The sequence below is a fragment of the Cherax quadricarinatus genome, chromosome 41 (assembly GCF_038502225.1).
Source record: "Cherax quadricarinatus isolate ZL_2023a chromosome 41, ASM3850222v1, whole genome shotgun sequence".
In the NCBI taxonomy this organism is placed as follows: Eukaryota; Metazoa; Arthropoda; class Malacostraca; order Decapoda; family Parastacidae; genus Cherax; species Cherax quadricarinatus.
In genome coordinates, this window is record NC_091332.1 from 15,289,644 (window position 1) to 15,311,994 (window position 22,351).

Consider the following 22,351-nt stretch of genomic DNA (forward strand, 5'->3'; position numbering starts at 1 on the left):
AAGGGCAAAGATGAAGAAAGAAGGAGCATAAGGTAAAGATAAAGGAAGAAGGGGTATGGGGAGTTGAACGAAGAAGATGGTAAGGGGTGATGACAAAAGAGAGGGGAGGGGATGAAGATTTAAGAGGGGTGATGAAGGAAGAGGAGGCATAGGGTATATACCTTAGATATACCTTTGCGTTTCAAGAGTTTTCTACCCACGCAGCCCGGCTGTGGGCCAGACTTGTCTGGTCCGCCAGGCTCTTGCTGCTGGCGGCCCGCGGCCCACATATCCACCACAGCCTCGGATGAAGATGGAGGAAGGTGGTAAGGGGTGATCAGGGTAGTGGCACATGGAATGATGAGGGGAGGAGTAGGGAGATGACATCAGACGGGTGGAGAGGAGGATGCTTGTAGCGAGGCAAACAGTTCAATGTAATTGACTACACCAGACACAAACGTAAAAAAAAAAAAAAATTCCTTGACACATTCCCGAATCTAACTCGCCTGTATTCTTTCCTGTGAGCTCTCCCAGGCACTCAAACTCATCCTGCATGAGGGTTAAACCTACAAATGATAAATCATAAGCGGTTTTTCAAGTTTTATCTCCGTAGCATCGTATATCGCAAATTTAAACACTAAGCGACAACTGCTCCGGGGATTCAGCCAATGGGCGGCGTTCCTCGCGAATTCTGGGGGAGGAGTTTTTTTTTTTTTTTTTTTAAACAAATGCTTTGCATTTTAAAACACAAAATGGTCTCTCTCTCAACTCAGCCTTGTTTTCATTCGTCGGAAGCTGGGCGAGGGGAGGCAGCGAGCGAATCAGAACGAGGGAGGGAAGGAGATGAGGGGAGGAGGAACGAGAGAGAGGGAGAGGGAGAGGTAGGGAGAGAGAAAGAGATAGAATTATGGAAATTTTTTGTCAACAAAATTGGATACAATAGCAGTGTGCAGGTAAACTGTTCTGTATGATAGCTACACAGTAAGAACAAGGCAATATTTCACTGTCATATTCCATCACGCAGGAAAGGGTTCATGCAAGGTGTTGAAATCTATCAGCCTGAACTGGGAGACTTCTGTGGAACAATGAGGATATCGTCAAGTATTTCAGCAAGGGTTCATCAGCTACGGGAACTTCAAAAGTTCCGTTCCAGTTCCCGTTGCTATTACTTGGGAATTGCCATCTTTCAAGATGGGGGAGGGACGTATCGGTTGTTAGGATTTCATGGTAAAAAAAACTAAATAGAATTCATTGGGTAATTGTTACATTCATAGAGAAGCGCCAAATCTGCAGTTAATAAAATGAGCGACATGTGAATTTAATGTAAAATAAGACATTATTGTCAACCAACTGGTGTGCATATAACTGTGTGAATAAGAGTGTGTGTATGTGTGCGTGTGAATGTGTGTGTGTGTTAGTTACCATTGTGTCCTAGGCACATGTCGATTAGACACTAGGCCTGTTGTATATGCGTGCGTGTGTGTGTGTGTGTGTGTGTGTGTGTGTGTGTGTGTGTGTGTGTGTGTGTGTGTGTGTGTTGCGAACATTATAGTTAATACTCTGAAACTTTATGTAGATTGTTACTGTATTCACGGGGAAGCGCTAATCCAATTAGGGTACACAGCGTTTCTTGGTTTAACCAGATCTTCACCAAAATCAAGATAACCGCTTCCCATTGAAAGTTGCTAGTAGACAATATCAGGGGGTCACTACCCCCGCGGCCCGGGCCCACCACAGGATTCCTTATTGATGGCCTGATGAATCGGGCTATTGCTGCTAGCTGCACGCAGTCCAACGTAATCACCATGGCCCGATTGATCAGGAACTGACTTGAGAAACTTGTTCAGTTTCTCGCGTAAGACGGTTAGGGGTATGTTGGTAACTCCCTTTATTCACGAAAGAATGGTGTTAAAAAGTCTGTCCCCTTACACTTACTGAATATTTTCTGTGTACTCAAGACCCCTGATTTCCAATGGAAGTATTTTGGACAGTCTGTCAAGCTTCTTGCTATCGTATAAAGCAATTTGTGTGTGTAGATTGGTAATTAATACCTTCAGAATTTTCCTGGTGTAAATTATGACTTGCCTACGTTAAAAGGCGTACTGTTCGAGAGACTTCGGGTGTTCCCAGTAATTTAAATGCTAGACTGAAGATTGAGACACTTATGCAGCATATGGGAATCTTTATTCAGGAAACGTTTCGCCACACAGTGGCTTCATCAGTCCAATACAAAGAGGAAGGCGTAAGGAGAGGAGGAGTATGAGGTAATCAGTCCCTCAGCCTGGAGTCGATGTGTTCAGTCCATCAATCTTGTACATTCTACAAGATTGATGGACTGAACACATCGACTCCAGGCTGAGGGACTGATTACCTCATACTCCTCCTCTCCTTACGCCTTCCTCTTTGTATTGGACTGATGAAGCCACTGTGTGGCGAAACGTTTCCTGAATAAAGATTCCCATATGCTGCATAAGTGTCTCAATCTTCAACTTGTCGGTTTTTCAAACCATTCATCACAAATGCTAGACTGAATTTATACTGGCAGTAAAGTTATCTCCACAATTTTCATATCTGCGATTACACGTTAAAAAAGGGGGTTAGTGTACAGTAAAATTCTAACCTAGTGAGAAGACGTAACTTGAGAGTATCATCATTGACGGGGCATTTGTTGTTTTGAAGGTTCTAGTCATCCAGACTATCATATTCCTTGCGGTTGTGATAGTAACACAGTTATGATCCTTGAATGTAAGGTCTTGATATTATCACACTTACGTCCTTCACATTAATCTTCCATTCTGCTTAATGGTTTGAGTTTGTTTTATACAATGTTCATTTTCATTTCCTCAATTTTTCCATAGCTGAGCATATTGTTTTATTTGGCCCTCTTTTAATATCTTAAGACTGCCTCTCCAAAATCATGTTTGCGAGAAAGGGAAGAAGAGATATGAGACAGAGTTACTGTTTCTATCTAGTTCCAAAGATAAGTGTTGGCTGCTAATCCTCACACTCTGGTTGTATCAAGTAACTCCAGGTTACATGGGAGCTGACCCCTAAATCTAATGTTATGGGGAGGGTAGAGGCCTTTATAACCTCAGAGAAAGTAGCTAAAAAAAAAAAAAAAAGCTAAGAGAGGTCTTTAAGGAGAGCTCTTGCCAGATGCAGAGCTCCATGCAGGCGAGAGGAGATAGCCGAGGCTCCAGTATGCGGTCTAGGGATCTGTGGCTAGAAGCTGACTGGTCTCCTAGGGGTGATCTGTTCCAGGGACTCTATACTGTAAGTGGATATTCCATTTAGGTTCAGTTTATTGTATTCACCTGTCTCGATTTCTTGTATTCCCTTCCAGTTATCTTAATATCAAATCCCTTTCTATTTGACTAAATATACTGTTGTAATAAGTATAAATAAATTGTAATTAAGTGGAACATTATATTCACTTTACCCGTCCTTATTTTATTTACTCAGTATAAGACCGATTTGTTAGTAAAAGATAAAGTGGAAGTAGTCCACAGTAGAGTAGTGCAGCGAGGTGAAGTAGTGGTCCATCCCATTTCATTACCCGTAACTTGTATGTTGAAGATAAGAGGGTCTTCCTTTTTTCTGTATTATGACACACTGGAAGATTCGATTTAAATCAGCTTAGAGGTCTGCTGTGTACTCAGCAGATGACACACTCGCATAAATTTTGGTATCGTCTGCTAAGGATGATACGGTGCTATGATTTTTGTCTGTCGGATATGAGAATGAGAAAGAGAATTTGTGTGAGGATTGTGCCTTGGGAACATTGTTAACTAGTGAGCACTAAACCCTTATGGATCATACATCGCTTGTGCTTTGAGGAACAGAGCTCTAAACTGTGGCAGCCTCTGATTTTACTTTGTTCTTTATAATTCTTTAGTCTCTTGTTTGTTAGTTAAATATCCATAGGTGTCCAGTAGCTCAATTGCTCGTGCACTCAGCTCACACACAGAGGTTCGGGGGTAGATCCCCGGTACGGCTCGAAAACATTAGGGCGTATTTCCATAAGACACCTGCTATCCTGTGCTCACCCATCAGTAAAATGGGTACCTGGGTGTTAGTCGACTGATGTGGGTCGCATCCTGGGACAGAATTGACCTGATTTGCCGGAAATGCACTGCACGACGAGCGACTTTCCATATAGTAGTATGTCACTGACGTCAGCTAGACCTGTATATCTTGTACATGTACTTGTAGAAATAGATATTATTATTATCTGCCTACTGTTCCAGTTATTTCCTTTGCACAGATTTTGTAGGGTGGAAATATACTCGTGTAAATTTAATGAAATATAAAGATGATGATTTTTTGGGCAGTTCTTAATGAATATGATTTGCGATAATGATGAGTATCAGTGATATTGGCGAATTGTGATGTTGGTGATGAAGTAGGTAATACCTGGAGTATACCAGAAGTGGGTTTCAGGGGTCAACGCCCCCGCGGCCCGGTCTGAGACCAGGCGTGGTGGTGGATCAGGGTCTGATTAACCAGGCTGTTACTCCAAGCCGCACGCAAACTGACGTACGAACCACAGCCCGGCTGGTCAGGTACTGACTTTAGGTGCCTGTCCAGTGCCTTCTTGAAGACAGCCAGGGGTCAATTGATAATCCCCTTATGTATGCTGGGAGGCAGTTGAACAGTCTTGGGCCTCTGACACTTATTGTGTTGCCCTTGATTTTCATTGGGAGAATGCTGCATCTGCCGTGTAAGGATGAAGCAATAAAGATGAGTGTAGTAATGATGTTTGTAATGGTACACAAATGTGGAGTTGATAGTAGTGGTGGGTGCGATGATATTGATGCCTGATGCTGTTGCTCTTGCTGCTTTTCTCTGCTGTTGCTGCTTCTTATTGCTGCTGCTGCTGCTGCTTGCTGTTCTTGAAGTCACCTTCATTCACAGAAACAGCTTTAGGCCCAACGTTTTCTCAGATATTAACACTCTCGAGTGTGGTATCGACCTGGTCTCCCTGCTGCTGGTAATCGGTTTCCGATCCTTCATTGCGAAACAGCGCCGCCGCCGCGGCTATTCATCTTTGATTCTTTTGTAGCACCGATACCGCCGATAACGCTTTGAAATTCCGTCAGCTACGTTCAGGATTGATCAGATATAATCGAAGGATTATATTATATGACATTTCGATTACTCTAGGGGAGAAAATAGGCAGAGATCTTTCCAATAATTATCGATATAAATAATATATCCAGGGGAATCACTGAACACCTTAGGGATTATACAACATCTAGGAATAAGGTGCAATCAGGTTTGATTCAAGCAAAGGGAAAGGTAGATTCAATTGGATGAAGAGCCCTTCATCAGCATCAAGGTACCCTACAAGGTTTCCCTCATGAAGAGATATAGATATTTTTCAAAATGTATGTAAATTAACACATTGGTTGTTTCTTATACAGTGTAGTAACATGAAAAAAAAAATCGTCACTCATTCCTTTGCTGTCTATCTGAAAGTTCTCGGATATAACAATTCGATAAGCTACAGGGCTATACTATCGTCATTTACCTTTCATAGTGTAAGCAATGTACTTCCCACCTGCAGAACTCAAGTCTGGCTAATCAGTTTCCCTAAATCCTTTCATAGATATAACTTTCCTCACTCAGCAACAAAACGACAAATCCAGACAAAACAAGCTCCTACCTCTCAACACAACCTTCGCACCCTCCTAACTCTTCCTGGGACGTCCACTGCCTCTTCTATCAGTTCCAAACATATATACACTATCTTTGTCACCCTGTCTTGCTCTTCCCATTCTACATAAATGACTAAACCTCAACTTCTCCTCCACTCCCTTAATAATACCTTTCATACAACTACAGTCTAATAATTTCTTCATTCTGTATTCTTACATAATAATGATGCCACCCATTGATTTCAGACACATCTCCACCACCTTCGACTTTCTCCCCGGTGCAACATTTAAAGACCATGCCTCACACACAAAAACGGTGCCACCACTGTGTTTTGATACATTTCCTTTTTTACACAGTGATAAATTATTTCCTCAGATGTTTCACCATTCCTACCTTCTTTCTTTAATCTATTTTGGGACTCGACTCATCTGCCGGCGTACCTACTCCAGTTTACATAAACATTCATTTCCTGATTATTCCTTCTCTCTAGTTCAGAACCTAAAATTTTGATGCCTAGATTTCTGAAATACAATTTTTAAGGTTTTCTCATATGCCTTTATATATATATTTGTTCCATACATGTTTTTTGTTTTTGTTTTTGTTTTTTGTAAATTTACCTTGTTCCTCTGCATTCCTTTTTTTTCCTATAATTCTCTTGATAATTTTGCTGTAGACTTTCCCTGGTACACTCATATAATTCGTATGCTTTCTTGTCACTTATGCATATATATGAAGCAAATGTCTAAACTATTTTAAAATTATTTTCCCACCCACTTTCAACATGTCATAATTTTATCCTCCCTGCTTATTTAATCCCCTTCCCTCACCTCCTTCCTCCACTCTCAAGTCTGGCTTCTCTGTTCCTCTAATAAATTACATTCCTTCCTGGTATATTTTATGAAAGCTTGGCCTCAGTTTCATCATCAGCGTTTAACAACCTAAAATATTCTTTCTGTATATCCATTACCTTCACTTCCCTACCTAATATCTCACTTATTTCCTGCTTGTCTGAAAAATCTTTCTTTTTTTTCCCCCTATACTCTCTCACGCCATTTTGCTACATGTTTTGTATATTCTCAACAGAATATGCTGATAATGAAAACCCTATTGTCATATTTGTTAGTATTTTGTACTCCCTCACAACTCTTGAACTTTTTTCTTAACTTCTTATACTCTGCCTTCTCTGTTTCATTTCTACATTGTTAAATCCTTCTACATACCAACTTTTTCTTTACAAACACCCTGTTTGCCTCTTTACAGCAATCATTTCTCTGCCCTATTGTGCCCACCCTTAAATAATGAGCAACCTCCGAGGCCTACTCATTGGCATGAAACTGCGGTATCCTAAGGTGTTTGTGGAATTTGCCTTGCTGGCAGCTAAGAAAACTTATTATAGAAAACCAGGATAAATCAGACCAAGAATGTGCTGGTCCTCCCATACAGTGCGAATTTATCTATCCTGCTGAATGCCCTTAAGATTTAATACACAAGTAGTATTTAAAAATTCATGGACTGTTATAATCATCTGATAAAGCATTCACCCCAACAGCATGCTGGTGCTGTCTACAGAATTGGTTGCAACGGTTGCAATCTCTCATATTTGGGACAGACGAGAAAACCGTTAGAAGCGAGAATGTCACAACACCATTATTTGATGTGTATAGCACAGGAGTCGAACGCGATTTTCAACCACATTAGAGCTTGTAGTAACCCGGCAAATTGGAAGGAAGCAAGAATCATCTTCTCTTGCTCCTCATGACTTGAAAGGAATATTGTAGAATCGGCAATTATTAAGCATAATAAGCATTCTTTATATATACAATATATATCTATATACAATATCAGTGACGGGTTGTTCTAATTAAATGTGTTTTTAGTTGAGGCATTAGTACACAGTGAAAAATTGGGCTCTTATATGAATGCATTAGATTGTCTTAAATATAGTGCCACACCGAGGAATTAAGGCCTATTATTCCTGCAGTTTCAGAAGATTGAACCAGAATTTGTCTCAGAATCATGTGGGATGAATAACTGTGGCCGTCTTCCTTGTAATTACAGATGCCTCTCTCTTTAAATGAGTTTATTTTAATGAGTTCCTGTTTTCTCGTCCCTTTAAATGAACCCGCTTTCTCATGGATGGTTACTCCATAATTGCCAGTGACTTCTATATCACTGGCAATATAATTATGTATGTACAATTACTTATAGAGGAGTCTTGACTGAATTTTTTATCATTGCCACATTACTTTCGTTTACGCTATTACAATATCAGTGCTTGTGTGATTTTTCTAATGCTATAATATTCAACCTTCTGACTATGGGCACTTCCTGTTCCCTTTCTCTCTCTTTCTCTATCTCTCTCTATCTTTCTCTCTCTCTCTCTCTCTCTCTCTCTCTCTCTCTCTCTCTCTCTCTCTCTCTCTCTCTCTCTCTCTCTCTCTCTCTCTCTCTCTCTCTCTCTCTCTCCCTCACTCCAGTGAAGATGTCTTTTGGGATCATATTTGCTTGGATATTCTCTTTTCTGCAACTTTGCAAGCTCCTGATGATGTATTGATTGCAACACGAAAGGCCTAGCACTATCATTCTTCTACTCCCGTGGTTTTGCGCTCGCATATATATATATATATATATATATATATATATATATATATATATATATATATATATATATATATATATATATATATATGATGGGGTCCACCTCTGGTGTAAATTGTGGGACCCATAGCCTCGGAGAAGTGGATAAAAAGGCTTCAAGGAAGAATATTTGGATTTCTTCCTGAAGCCATTTGAATATTCCACTTCCCCTACCACCCCATCTTTTATTTTATATATATATATATATATATATATATATATATATATATATATATATATATATATATATATATATATATATATATATATATATATATATATATATATATATATATATATATATATATATATATATATATATATATATATATATATATATATAATGTATATTCTAAATATAGGGAGGTACCACCTCTACAACTGGACTTACACTTAGGTCACACTACACATACATGTCCAAATATATATATACACACCAATCTGGGTTTTTTTCTATTTTCTTTCTAGTTCTTGTTTATTTCCTCTTACCTCCATGGGGAAGTGGAACAGAATTCTTCCTCCGTAAGCCATGCGTGTTGTAAGAAGCGACCAAAATGCCGGGAGCAAGGGGCTAGTAACCTCTTCTCCTGTATATATTACTAAATGTAAAAGGAGAAACTTTCGTTTTTTCTTTTGGGCCACCCCGCCTAGGTGGGATACGGCCGGTTTTGTTGAAAGAAAAGATATATATATATATATATATATATATATATATATATATATATATATATATATATATATATATATATATATATATATATATATATATATATATATGCTCATACAATAATATTATACACATACATATAATAATATGAAAGAAACTGTTGTGAGGAAGACAGAAGAGAAGAGGAGATGATAACACGATAATTTTGAAAAGTAAAACTATAGAGAGAAAAATCAGCCAAGACAGAATATGCGATAGAGAAAGAAAAGGTCATTATTGGTCATTTTGCTTTATTAACTACTTTAATACATTTTTTCTTCGGAAATCTGAGCGACTATCCCACCGAGTTTTATTGATGCACCAGAGTTTTGAGACTCGTTCTTGAAAATTTAATTTGTGTTGTCGTTCTTCAGTCTGATTAGCGGCTCATTCTTCTGAATAATGTTAGGTATCTTTATTTCGAAACGTTTCGCCTACACAGTAGGCTTCTTCAGTCGAGTACAGTTTAACTTGAGCATTTGACTCAAATATCTATCATAATACTAAGTTTCATTTTTAAAACACGGGTTCAGTACTGTGGTTTTCTCCTGAATTTTGTTAAGGAGGAAAAGTATTTGATATACAGAAAGTACTGATATACAAAAAGAAATCGGAAAGGACTAAACCTACAATTCTTAGGATTGATTCTTGCTGATATATTCTTACACTACTTTAGTGATAAATCAGTATAACTTTGGCATATCTGTGTGAAGATTTGGGCATATTACGATAGGTTAATTTGTCACAGTGCCAATAGGAGGCTCGTAGGTCTATAACCCACTGCAATAATATGAATGTAGACGAGCACATTTACAGAGCAACTTGAAATATAAGCTAACCGATGTTGCAGTAGCCAACTCGTCCTCCTAACATTTAATTAGATTCTTTACTCACGGTTTGCAGAACATTTCTAAATTAGGTTAGGTTGTCCCGTGTCTCTAAAAAATAACAAATTATAGCATACTACAACGGGAAAACTATACACACATGATAAAAGACAAAAAAAGGTCTGCGGCGCTTCCTGAGCAAATCAATCATAGTTCAACTCTTCAAGCAGTCTTCAGTAGTCACCCAGTTGACTGTTTTTTTCAAGAATGAAATGATGTCTGTTGTTAAGGGGATGGGCTTAGTGTCTAAGCTTACTTTAGGTTACAAATACTTTTGACAGTTTGGCAGGCACACAGACGATGATCAAACTAAATGTAAAATCTGTAGTTAGCCTTTTGGTCACTTTCATTGTGTACATATTGAGGAATATATAGTACACCAACCTACATTTCGATATAATAAATAGAAAATTCTGAGCAAATATATTGAATTTACTTAAAGATCAATAAAAAATGTAAATGAAGAAATTGTAAATATATATCCAAATGCCCTGTTAGTTATTTTAGGATTGGTTCCGAGGCCTTTGTATATTTATAGGTAGTTCACAGTCAACTGTGTTACCTTCCAGAGGACGGACTCTGGGACACTGTAGGTTAACTGCTTCCAGCCACAAGATGGATGCTGGAGGGGCTGTAAATTGACCACTATCACACATATATTAAAATATAATTGGAAACGTCAGCAGTGTGCTCCTAATCTATTCCATATGATTGTTACACAGTGGGAACAAGGGAACAAACGCTAGCTATGTTTCTCTGTCATATTCCATCACACAGGATGTTGAAATCTGTCAGCCTGAACTGAGAGAATTCATTAGGGCGATAAGGATATCAAATATTCTAGCAAGAGTTCATCGATTACTGGAGCTTCAAAGTGATAGTAACTCCATAGCTGGAGTTACTATCACTTCGGAATTACCACCTCTCAGGATAAATGAAATTTTAAAGGTATCTCCAGCATGCCAGAGCGAGGTCAAGAGAAATCGTACATACAGAGGGTGTGTGTTTGTGTGTGCTAGTTACCATTGTGTCCTAGGCACATGTCGATTAGACACTAGGCCTGTTGTATATGCGTGTGTGTGTATATGCGTGTGTGTGTGTATATGCGTGTGTGTGTGTGTGTGTGTGTGTGTGTGTGTGTGTGTGTGTGTGTGTGTGTGTGTGTGTGTGTGTGTGTGTGTGTGTGTGTGTGTGTGTGTTTGTGTGGTGCCGAATAGGTAAAACTTTGTGTGTGTGCGTGCGTGTGTGTGTGTGTGTGTGTGTGTGTGTGTGTGTGTGTGTGATGGAACAAAATAAATACACTTTTCTATTTGTTTTGTTTCATATTTCCATTAGCCTGACTTTCCCTTCTCCTTTCCTTTTCCTATTCAAATTCTTTCGATTTCATACCTGCTTTTCATGTTTCTTTTTCTTCCTCCCTCCCCCAATCCTCATTCTTATCCAGTATTTTTCATCTCCTCTCTCCCTTCTCTTCGTGCTCCAACTACCCACATATTGCTCAACTTCTTTCTCCTCTCTATTTCGCATTACTCCCCTCCCCACCAACACCCCCCTCTGAACCTCCGCTTCCACTCTTCACCCCCACCCCATTCTCCCCTGCTCCTCCCCAACCCAGCACCCAGAAAGAGAAGGAGAAAAGAAGTCTTCTTATCATGTCTCCTCCCAGAAAGGCTAGAAGTTATTTGATATCCTCAAACTTATATTATTTCCAAACTTTCATTAGAGTATTGAGGAAATCTGGCCAGTTTAGCGTTTAATCTGGAGAGCAATATGCCGCCTTGATAATTGTTTCCTGGCGCAAGTTCTCTTTGATGTTCCACCTCCCTCCTCCTCCCTTTCTTCCCTCCCTCCTCCCCTTTCCCCTCCCTCCTCCCCTTTCCCTTCCTTTCCTACCTTCTCTTCCTGGTTTTTTCCTTCCCCTCTCTCCTATAATTCTTCGCATTCTCTCCCTCTCTCCTTCCACCTTTTGCCTTTCCCTTCTCCATCCATTTTTTCTTCTCTCATCCTACCATCACTTTCCTTTCTTCTCCCATTCTCCTTCCACTTCTTACGTTTTCTCTCCCTTACCCCTTTCTTTCACCTCTCTTCTCGTTTCTCTCCTCGTTTCTTTATTCTTTCCACTCATAACCACCAAGTTCTGGGGTTTAATTTGTCGGTGTGACTTCCTCCTGGACACTGGAAAAAAGAGAAGTGAAGAAAGAAGAAAATAGAGAAGGGGAAGCTAGATGGGGGTGCGGTGTGAGTTAGAAAGGGATGGAGAGAGAGCACTCTATAGACTCAGATATACAAAGAGAAATAGAGAGAGTAGTGTCAATTAAAAATGTATGAGGTAACTCAGATTGGCGAAGATTTCGAAGAATTTTAGCTTCCTTTAATGGTACTCTTAGAAAGGGAAAGAAATTTTTATTGATAGTGTAAGATAAGTGTTGGCGTGGTATTGGTGTTATATGCTTCATATAAACGGTTGTAATGCAAGCATTTTCCTTGAGGTAACTTTCCCATATGAAATAAGAATCCCTATTTTCCATTTAAGGTATCTGTCCAGTTCCATTTTGAAGGCAGCCAGGGGTCTACTAGTAATTCGCCTTATGCATGGTGGGAGGCTGTTGAACAGTCTTGTGTACCCTGAACACTTACTGTGTTTGCTCTTAGTGTACTTGAAATAGAGGTGCGATCAGAGTGAGGGGGGATGCTTCCCTGAGATCTTTGATCATTGTCGAAAACGAAGCTGTGAACACAGACAAACTTTACGAGGGTTGGGGTGGGGTGGGGGATTGATGAGGTTCCAGGCATACTTGTGCCATTTCTCAGGGTACCAAACTGATCCTCTCCCCTTCCCCCATCACATTGAGTTAAGGGACCAAAATAATAAGTCTCTCTGCCATATTTCATACAGCATTTATCTACCAAAGAGGGGCCGTGACAAAATAGTGTAAAAAAATTATATTCTTTTATTAAGTAGATGGGGGAAAAAGTAGAAAAATAGGATGAAGTCATTGGGGGTTAATAGGACCTTAAGTTAACGCTTTCACGGTAGGTCGAAGGTAGCCTTGTTGAAAAAGAGTAAGTGTGAAGATTAAGACGTATCATCGGCGATGGACAACACAAGTTCCGCCATCTCACAAAACCTGCCTGTCTAATAACCTAAAGAAAGTTAAGAATAATTAGTTTTATTAGTGTGGAATACAAAACCCTAATAGTAATGTGGAATAATAAAGAATGGCTCAAGGCACTTAGACTATAGATGCTTGTTTGCCTTTTAAAACGGTTTATTTGTGTGTGATTTGTATGGCTTGGCTAATCCAGCCTTAGTCGAAACGTTATAGCGTACGGTATTAAAGGTTTGCTTGAAACAGAATGACTTTCCCCACTGTGTGTGTGTGTGTGTGTGTGTGTGAGAGAGAGAGAGAGAGAGAGAGAGAGAGAGAGAGAAAAAAAGTTACCTGGAGTTTACCTGTATAGGGTTTTGAGGGTAAACGCCCCCGCGGCCCGGTCTGAGACCAGGCCTCATGGTGGATCAGGGTCTGATCAACCAGGCTGTTACTGCTGGTCTGAGATCTTCATTATCTTTACCTGTTGACTTGGATTCTAACACTCAGGTTACAAGGAACATTGCTCCCGTAATTTACTCGCGAGACAAAATTCTTGTCGCTAATGGTTGGCTAACTGGCTCTGACGTCAACAGTATTACTCCAGTTAGCTGATACAAATTACTTTGACGTCAATTGCGGCTTCTAAATCACCTACTCAAAATGACTGACGTCAAAGACTGGGAAGACAGTGGTACAAAATACTCTAATGCAAATCATGGGTACATAACTCAGTAAGTGTAAAGGGGCCAAGTCTCTTCAACACCCTCCCTTCATACATAAGGGGAACTTCCAACAGGGAGGAAATTTACTTCTTTACAGTCCCTGATCAGTTAGACTGTGGTGTCTACGTTGCATTTCGTCTCGCTGGCACTGACACTGATTTATCCGAGTTTCAGTGATTGGTCTATGACGAGGCACCGGAGGTGATGAATCCTGGAATCGAGTGCAGACAGGCAAGGTTTGGCTGTAATATACGAAATACATACGTACATACATTATATATATATATAATATATATATATATATATATATATATATATATATATATATATATATATATATATATATATATATATATATATATATATATATAATATATATATATATATATATATATACATATATATACATATATATATATAATATATATATATACATATATATATATATATATATATATATATATATATATATATATATATATATATATATATATATATATATATATATATATGTTGTGCCGAATAGATAAAACTGGTCAATTAACAAGAGCTTATTTAAAATTAAGCCCTTTCTAAATTTTTCTATTATACATTTAAAGATATATACTTTTTTCATTTATGTTAATATAAAAACTAATGATTTTGTAACAGAAGAACGTTAGGAAACTTGTCTAACCTTATTATAACAAGGTCAATTTAATTTAGCGTAATCAAACTAAATATATTTTAAGTTTACATTAATTTAATAATAAACAAACACAATGAAAAATATTTTTTTTTCTTAGATTCAAAATGATTTTTGCGAAATGATTGCATACACAAATTTTCGCTTGCCCTATTTGGTAAGAAGTACGTTGCTGTTTAAGACAAAATCGCAAGTTTTACCTATTAGGCCTGACATATATATATTATGTAACATGTCAGTCATTCTAGATCCATCACCGAAATACATCTCCATACACTCAGTTTATTTCTTTGACAGAGGATCGTGCATGCACAACTACTTGCTGTTAAAGACCCACACGAGTTTAGAGCTTCGTGTAAATAAAATAATAAAAATCTGTGTTTTTTGTACCTGGTGTTAGCTACACTCGTGTCTGCAGTAAGGGGGAGAGCGAGTCTCAGCTCCTGGCCCCACCCAATTTTGGTTCCTGGCCTCTCGAGGTCTATTATGATGACCTTGACAGTAGAACAGTAAAATTGATGGACACAACAGTGTATGCAGTTAGTGTGCACCACAGTTAGTGTACACATTTAATGCACTCCACAATTAGTGTATACATTTAATGCACACCACAATTAGTGTGCACATTTAATGCACTCCACAATTAGTGTATACATTTAATGCACACCACAATTAGTGTACACATTTAATGCACTCCACAATTAGTGTACACATTTAATGCACTCCACAATTAGTGTACACATTTAATGCACTCCACAATTAGTGTACACATTTAATGCACTCCACAATTAGTGTACACATTTAATGCACTCCACAATTAGTGTACACATTTAATGCACTCCACAATTAGTGTACACATTTAATGCACTCCACATTAAATGAACTCCATTAAATGAAGTCCACAATTAGTGTACACATTAAATGAACTCCACAATTAGTGTACACATTAAAAGAACTCCACAATTAGTGTACACATTAAATGCACTCCACAGTTAGTGTACACAGTGCACACCACATTTGCATACCTCATCAAGTGGACACTTCAGTGAGTGCACACCCTACTTGTTGCACACCAAATACAAAGGATCCTTTACGGGAAGGTGCCGTGTCATACGTTGAGAGCTCTTACTGCAAGAAATTGTACCACCCACACCCTCCACTTCCTTGGAATAAACATGAAGTATAATCCTTACGCATAAAGCGCTTCACTCTAAATGTGTGTGATAAGAGGATCTGTAGATGTATAACTAGCCTGTGATGAGCTAGTAGGCCTGCTGCATTGGCACGAGTTATAGGCGGGCATTGGGAAGTAAAGGTATGTATAGGACTTGTTTGGCATGACCTGTTAGGCCTACTGCAGTGGGAATATTTTGTATAACCAGTCTGGCATGAGCTATAGGCCTACTGCAGTTGGAATGACTGGGTGTTTAGGACTCCTGGCATGAACTAGTAGGCCTACTGCACCGCTGTTATATGTTCTTCGGATATTCTACTCCGTGATCCATTCGCGTGTAGTAATCACGTGAGCATCCACGCACACTCCGTCAACACAGACACGCAAACGTACATAACCACATACTCTAACACGCATGAAATTACCACTTGGTAATGACCAAGTGGTAATTATTAAGTGATAATTGCTAAGTGGTAATTGTTTACTTATATTTACTCGGATATATTTAATAGTTGGTTGTAATTAGTTGAAATTACTTAGCTTTAAGTCCTTAGTTATAATTAATTAGCTATAATAGCTATTAGACCTTAGCTGTAATTGCATTGTTGAATTTGTGTTGAACTTCAGCTCTTGGGCTTCTTAACTACCTTTGGGTGACAGTATCTGGAAGTATGGCATCATTTTTTTTTGGAACAGTGTATTGAACCTGCTTGCCTCTTTAGAAGTGTGTTTGAACGTTTCTTAGAGTTACAAGAAGTCTTTGTTGGTATCTAAGTTTTCTAACTTCTGGTAGTTTTCTATTGCCTGAGAGTTTGCTAAAAGTTTGCGAGAGTTTTCTAGCATTTGTGAGATTTTTTCTAGGATATGAGAGAATTTTCTAGCTTGTGTAAGAGTGTTCTAGCATGTGTGAGAGTTATCTACCGTCTGTGAGTTTTTTTTAGTCTGACATTTTAGTTTCCGTGTCAACTCTTCCTGGTTTTGATTGTGGTGAACAGTCTCTATTATTTTTATTACACTGAGTATCATGAATCTTCTGATTGTCTCGCCGCCTTTGTCTCTGTTCTGCTAGCGTCGTGAGTTCACGCTCCAGAGTTTGTGAAATTTTCTGTTCCTCCTTTCTAGAGGCACTCTTATGACAATGTTTGGTATTTTCCCTGTTTTTTCTTGTAACTTTATAAGAATCTTAAAGAGGGCCTCTGTGACAGCGCCGCGTACTCTAGGACTGGTGTCTCGATACACTTTTCTACCTAGATCCACTCCTTCAAGTGACCTCGGAGTGAGATTGCGTCCCAACGCGACAAATCCTTGACGTCCTATCCAATGATCCTGTGGTTCAATACTTGCGGGACAGCATGCTTATTCAGACTGCTAAGTTTTCTCCTTGTATTTGCAAGTTCAGTGCACTCCAACAGAGTTATTAGATTAATGTGTGTTTCTGGAGGGAAAGTTTTGGTGTTTTTAACATCTGTGCACCTTGCGTTGTTTGTGCGAGCTACTCTCTTTTGGGTCTAGATTGTCTTGTTTGTGTGAGCTGTTCTTCTGGGTCGAGGTTGTCTTGTTTGTGTTAGCTTTTCTACTCCTTGGGCCAGGTTGTCTTGTGTGTGTGTGAGCTGCTTTCTCCTGTGTCATGGTTGTCTGGTCTCGTCACACAATTTCACATTTCCCAATGCAAAAGTTTCTATTGAATTCAAGTAGCTACTTAACCGTCGATTGTCTGTACTATACCGCTGCCCACTTTTCAACTTCACATGGCTGTCCCAGTTAGCACCAGCATTATTGTCCCGGTTGTCAGCACCAGCACTACTGTCCCGGTTGTCAGCACCAACACTACTGTCCCGGTTGTCAGCACCAACACTACTTGCCCCGGTTGTCAGCACCAACATTATTGCCCCAGTTGTCAGCACCAACACTACTTGCCGCGGTTGTAAGTACCAACACTACTTTCAGCGGTTTTCAGCACCAACATTATTGCCCCGGTTGTCACCACCAACACTGCCCCGGTTGTCAGCACCAACACTACTTGCCGCGGTTGTCAGCACCAACATTACTTGCACCGGTTGTCAGCACCAACATTATTGCCCCAGTTGTCAGCCCCAACACTACTGGCCCGGTTGTCAGCACCAACACTACTTGCCGCGGTTGTCAGCACCAACATTACTTGCACCGGTTGTCAGCACCAACATTATTGCCCCAGTTGTCAGCACCAACACTACTAGTCCCGGTTGTCAGCACCAACACTATTGTCCCAGTTGTTGGTTCTGATCGGATAAACACACATGGAACTTTAACCATACCTGCCCAGATGGTCCTCAGAACTGACCATCGCAACACTGGATGCTCCCTAAACCGACCACACTATTATCCGATGCCTCCACTTTATCGGACCCCTCCCCTGAACGCCAAGAGGAGGTTAACTTGAGATTCCAGATGTAAATGAACCCTAGCAGTGAAATACTACGTATTTCCGAGTGATTGCTTAACCGGCCCGTTTAAAGGAGGCTGTTCCTCGAGCCGTTCCTGTTCGGATCAATAACCACGTCACTATTAGCTAATTTTAGATATATATTGAGTTCTTAGTCGGGAATCTTATTACGAGGCTATGTGAGCGATGCTGAGGCTCGGCCAGACAGTTACAGTGAAAAATTCACGGAAGCAGTGAAACACTAGCCTTTTTCAAGCACTTGAAGAGGCGTAGTGATTGGTGAAGCGTGCAAATAATTGTCTTTCCTGTCTTTTTTTTTACCATATGTCAGCTTGTCACTGTTTCCACCCTGGTCACAGTTATACACACTTATCACTGAATAATGGTCCAGGACCAACCGAAAATCTGACGTTTCCTCTCCAGAGTGTGGGCTTCTAGTAAGTCGGATGCATATCACAGTTATTAATAAATTCACCAGGACGTGGTAAACACTTTTCACAGAATGTCAGGAAAGTTAATCCTTCCATGTACACAAGGATAATGACTAAGACATATGAACAACACCTGAGTATCTACATTCTGAAGACGTTTCGCCAACTATCAATTGATTACCGAATTAATAAAGTCACTGGGTGGTTAAACGTCTTCAGAAGATACCCAGGTGTTGATCATGTGCCTTATTCATCATTTTGTCGGTATCATATACCATCACTGCCACCGCATACAGCTAAGCTATGCTATTGAATTTTACAGACGTTCAATCTCTATTGGTTATCGACCGTGAAGCGCTGAACACGTGTGGATCATTCAGTTCAGGCAGCAGTTCACCCCTGATAATATTACCACGCATCTGCAAATCGTTTAGATAAAAAAAAGTGTAGGTTCAAACGGCAATCTTTATATTCCAGGTATTTAATCAGCTTGGAACGTGGGTCAACGTACATCACTTCGAGTCAACGTCCTGGTTTTATATGACTGTGTTATGGGATCTAAGCAATAGAAACTTGAACAATAAAAGTCACAATACCTTGGCTGGAACATTTTATAACTAACCAACATTTAGAAGGAGGAAACTTTAGACGACGTTTCTTCACTAAAATGCGCGTTATTTGTAAACTTGAACAAACTGTGAGAAAAATGTAGGAAGTGGAGTGAGTGTAAGAAGTGGAGTGGGAGTGTAGGAAGTGCTTGACACACATCTTGGGTCTCCTCGCTCTCGCTGATATTATCTTCAGGTTGATGGCAACAATTAAGTAATCATCTAACAAACATTGTACCCCCAAAAAAATATATACGAAGAGATGTTTAAAAACTTTAAATACAATAATATACGGACTTGTTAAAGACCCTGTTTATGTAATCATTTCTCATTTATAATGTGTCTCAGCTCAAGTATTTCTAAGATTATTCTGTCAACACTTAAAGATCTTTTTTTTTTTTTTTTGGTAAATATTTTTCTGTCATTGCCTTAGTTTTTCATTCTTCTGGATTCTATGTGTTGGCTTCCTAAGAAATAATTTGATAGGGGAAAGGTGGTGTTCAGCCCTTGGGAGGGGTAATGGTTCTTATTTTCCTCGCCTAACTTCATTATTTTACCTTTTAGCCATGTCTATATAATGTAATTTATTATTTTACCGTTTCCTTCTTCGAAAGACCTTGTCCGACTTTTCCCTGAAGCTTTTCATTTTTTTTTGTGTAATTCTCTTCGGTAATTCTTAAATATGCTTGTTTACAGTTAATGTTTATCGTAGCGGAGTGTTCTTGCCTTTTTTGTTTGTTTGTTTGTCTACATCCTGCTGTTCTTTATTATTAAAATCATATATGTATTTTATGATTTCCCAGGTTTGTTATATTTCCTCTTTCTCTTCCTAATTGGTTTTCTTGTTTCAATACAACGGAAAGTAATAACCATTTTGTCCCTCACAGAGTTTCTCTCAATAGCTTTTGATTATTTGTAATTTAGTTCTTTTATTTCAAGACTTATATTACTCCGAGATTTAAATTTCATACATAATAGCATTTGACGCTCTATTTCTGTGTTTAGTCATCATAACCTATTATATTTTTTGTCATTTATTCGTGTCAACCTTTTGTCTTGTTTTAAAATATTTTGTTAACTCTGTGATGTGCTATGCCAGGAACACCTGTTGTTACATTTAAATGTTTGCCTTGTTATTCTTGCACAACTATCATCATTTGTTGTTTTCTATCTTCTACACCTTACATCTCCTTTATTACTATATCTTCCTTATTTTTTGGCAATTCCTGACACATCTTTGAGGAAATTATAGTTATTAGTACCGTCACTGATATACATTTTGTTCTTACCTTTAGTTGCGATCTAGGTTAGCGTTACTCTGCCACGCTTGCCTTCAATGGGTCGCTGACTGTAGTTCCCGGGGCTGTTTGGAGGAATTGATTGTAAGGAATTAAGATGTATATTTTATCTGATATATTCACTGTTCCAAACTGTCTCGCGTAAGCGTGCTTCTACTTCTGTTTTGGGCCTAGACATACTATATAACCAATAACTTAAATACGGAGAACACAATTTCTTGCTGACCAAAAGAGCAGTAATCCTAAGCTAACGTTACCTGATACTAATTTAGCCTCCCTGTTCTCTGGGAAATGTTGACCGGATGTAGCGATTGTGTTTAAGCTATTTCCTCTCTGGAATAGATCTGGGAACGTTCCAGTTACTTTGAGCATTCGACTTGGCACTGTAATGTTTGAATGTTTCGCTTCGATATGGCACTTATCACTGTTGTCTGATGGCTATTATTAATTGTCCTAATCTGTTGGTTTCAACCTTATGATATTTATATGGTCCCATAGACTCGTACATGGTTAATTTGCTTTCACGGACGACACGTCTAAATAACCGAGCACTTGGGACACTTCCGCGCGGTGGGCGTCTAACACACACACGCAGTGGACACACATTTTAAGTGCCCTTGGTCAACTTGGTACATGAAATAAATGGGCACTTCCTGGGAGAACTTTCCGCCCATTGTTTACGATCTTACGAACGACGCGTATGAAGTAGTCTTAATGAGTAACTTTGGTAAATTGGCGGCCAGTGCGTTTCCTCACCATGTGGGGAAACGTGTCACGTTGGCACTCGCAAATACTAATTAACAGGATTAATACAGGGTATCACGTAATTTCAGACACTTATCTCTGTTATCATTAACATTTACAGTGTGGAATAATTGATACTTTTTCTTTTACACTTCAATTCAACGCTGCGGAGGTTTGACACCTGAGGCTCATGTAAGGTAAGAAATTATTTACTCCCCTTCAGTGTTATAATAAAAAAAAGTGTCTGCATTCTTTATAATCAAAGTTTGTATCTCTTTTTTCATTACTTGTACTGAAAATTAATTTCTTTAATTCTTTTATTTCCGTTTCATTTTCACCATTTAATTGGTTTATTATTCGGTCCAGATTTTGTTAGAAATCTTGTCATTTTCTCCATAAACACGTGAGGTGACCGGAACCATAAACAGCCTGATTGGTCAGATACCAAGCTAGAGTTAACTGGGGATTGAGCCTTTAATTTCTTTGAGCAAGAGTCCTTCACCTGCGTCAAGGCGCCCCAGGAAGTGTCACATTTCTCTTGTCTTCCAAAACATTTTAATATACAGCTTTACTTTAGGTTTATACAGATATTCCTCCGTAACTTTTTATAACTTTCATCCACCTCAGTAGTTAGCACTCACCGATTTGTACTCGTCTGTCCTCCAATATATGTGTGTGTGTGTGTGTGAGAGAGAGAGAGAGAGAGAGAGAGAGAGAGAGAGAGCAGGAAAGGGGAGGGATTGGATGAAAGTGTGCATATTGACAAGTAGATGAAAATGCGTCTACTGAGCATAATTTTATTTTGAGCTAGAATTACAGGATCCACTAGATATTTTTCACAATTTTTTCATGCCCGCTGTCCGTCTAGGCTTTTTCTGTCCATGAGTTCCTCTCTCCCTCCACTTATTTCAGGTTCGATCATCTCATTATGCAAAGTACATTATATATATATATATATATATATATATATATATATATATATATATATATATATATATATATATATATATATATATATATATATATATATATATATATATATATATAATTATAATACAAACATACACAAGTAGCTTAATCCAATTCATGTCTTCTTTAATATAGCAATATTTTATACTCCCCATTCTCTTACCTTCCTCCCCCACTCTGAAATAGGCCTTCCAAGAATTTACGATATAGGGGGTCGAGCCTATTTTCGATCTCCTCCCCCTGTCAAAATTTATGGTTTTCTGTTTCCCTTGATTACTTGGCCCCCTTGTTTGAAACGACTCCGGGTCTAGCCTCTTGAGATCCATGTTGGAGCAAGTC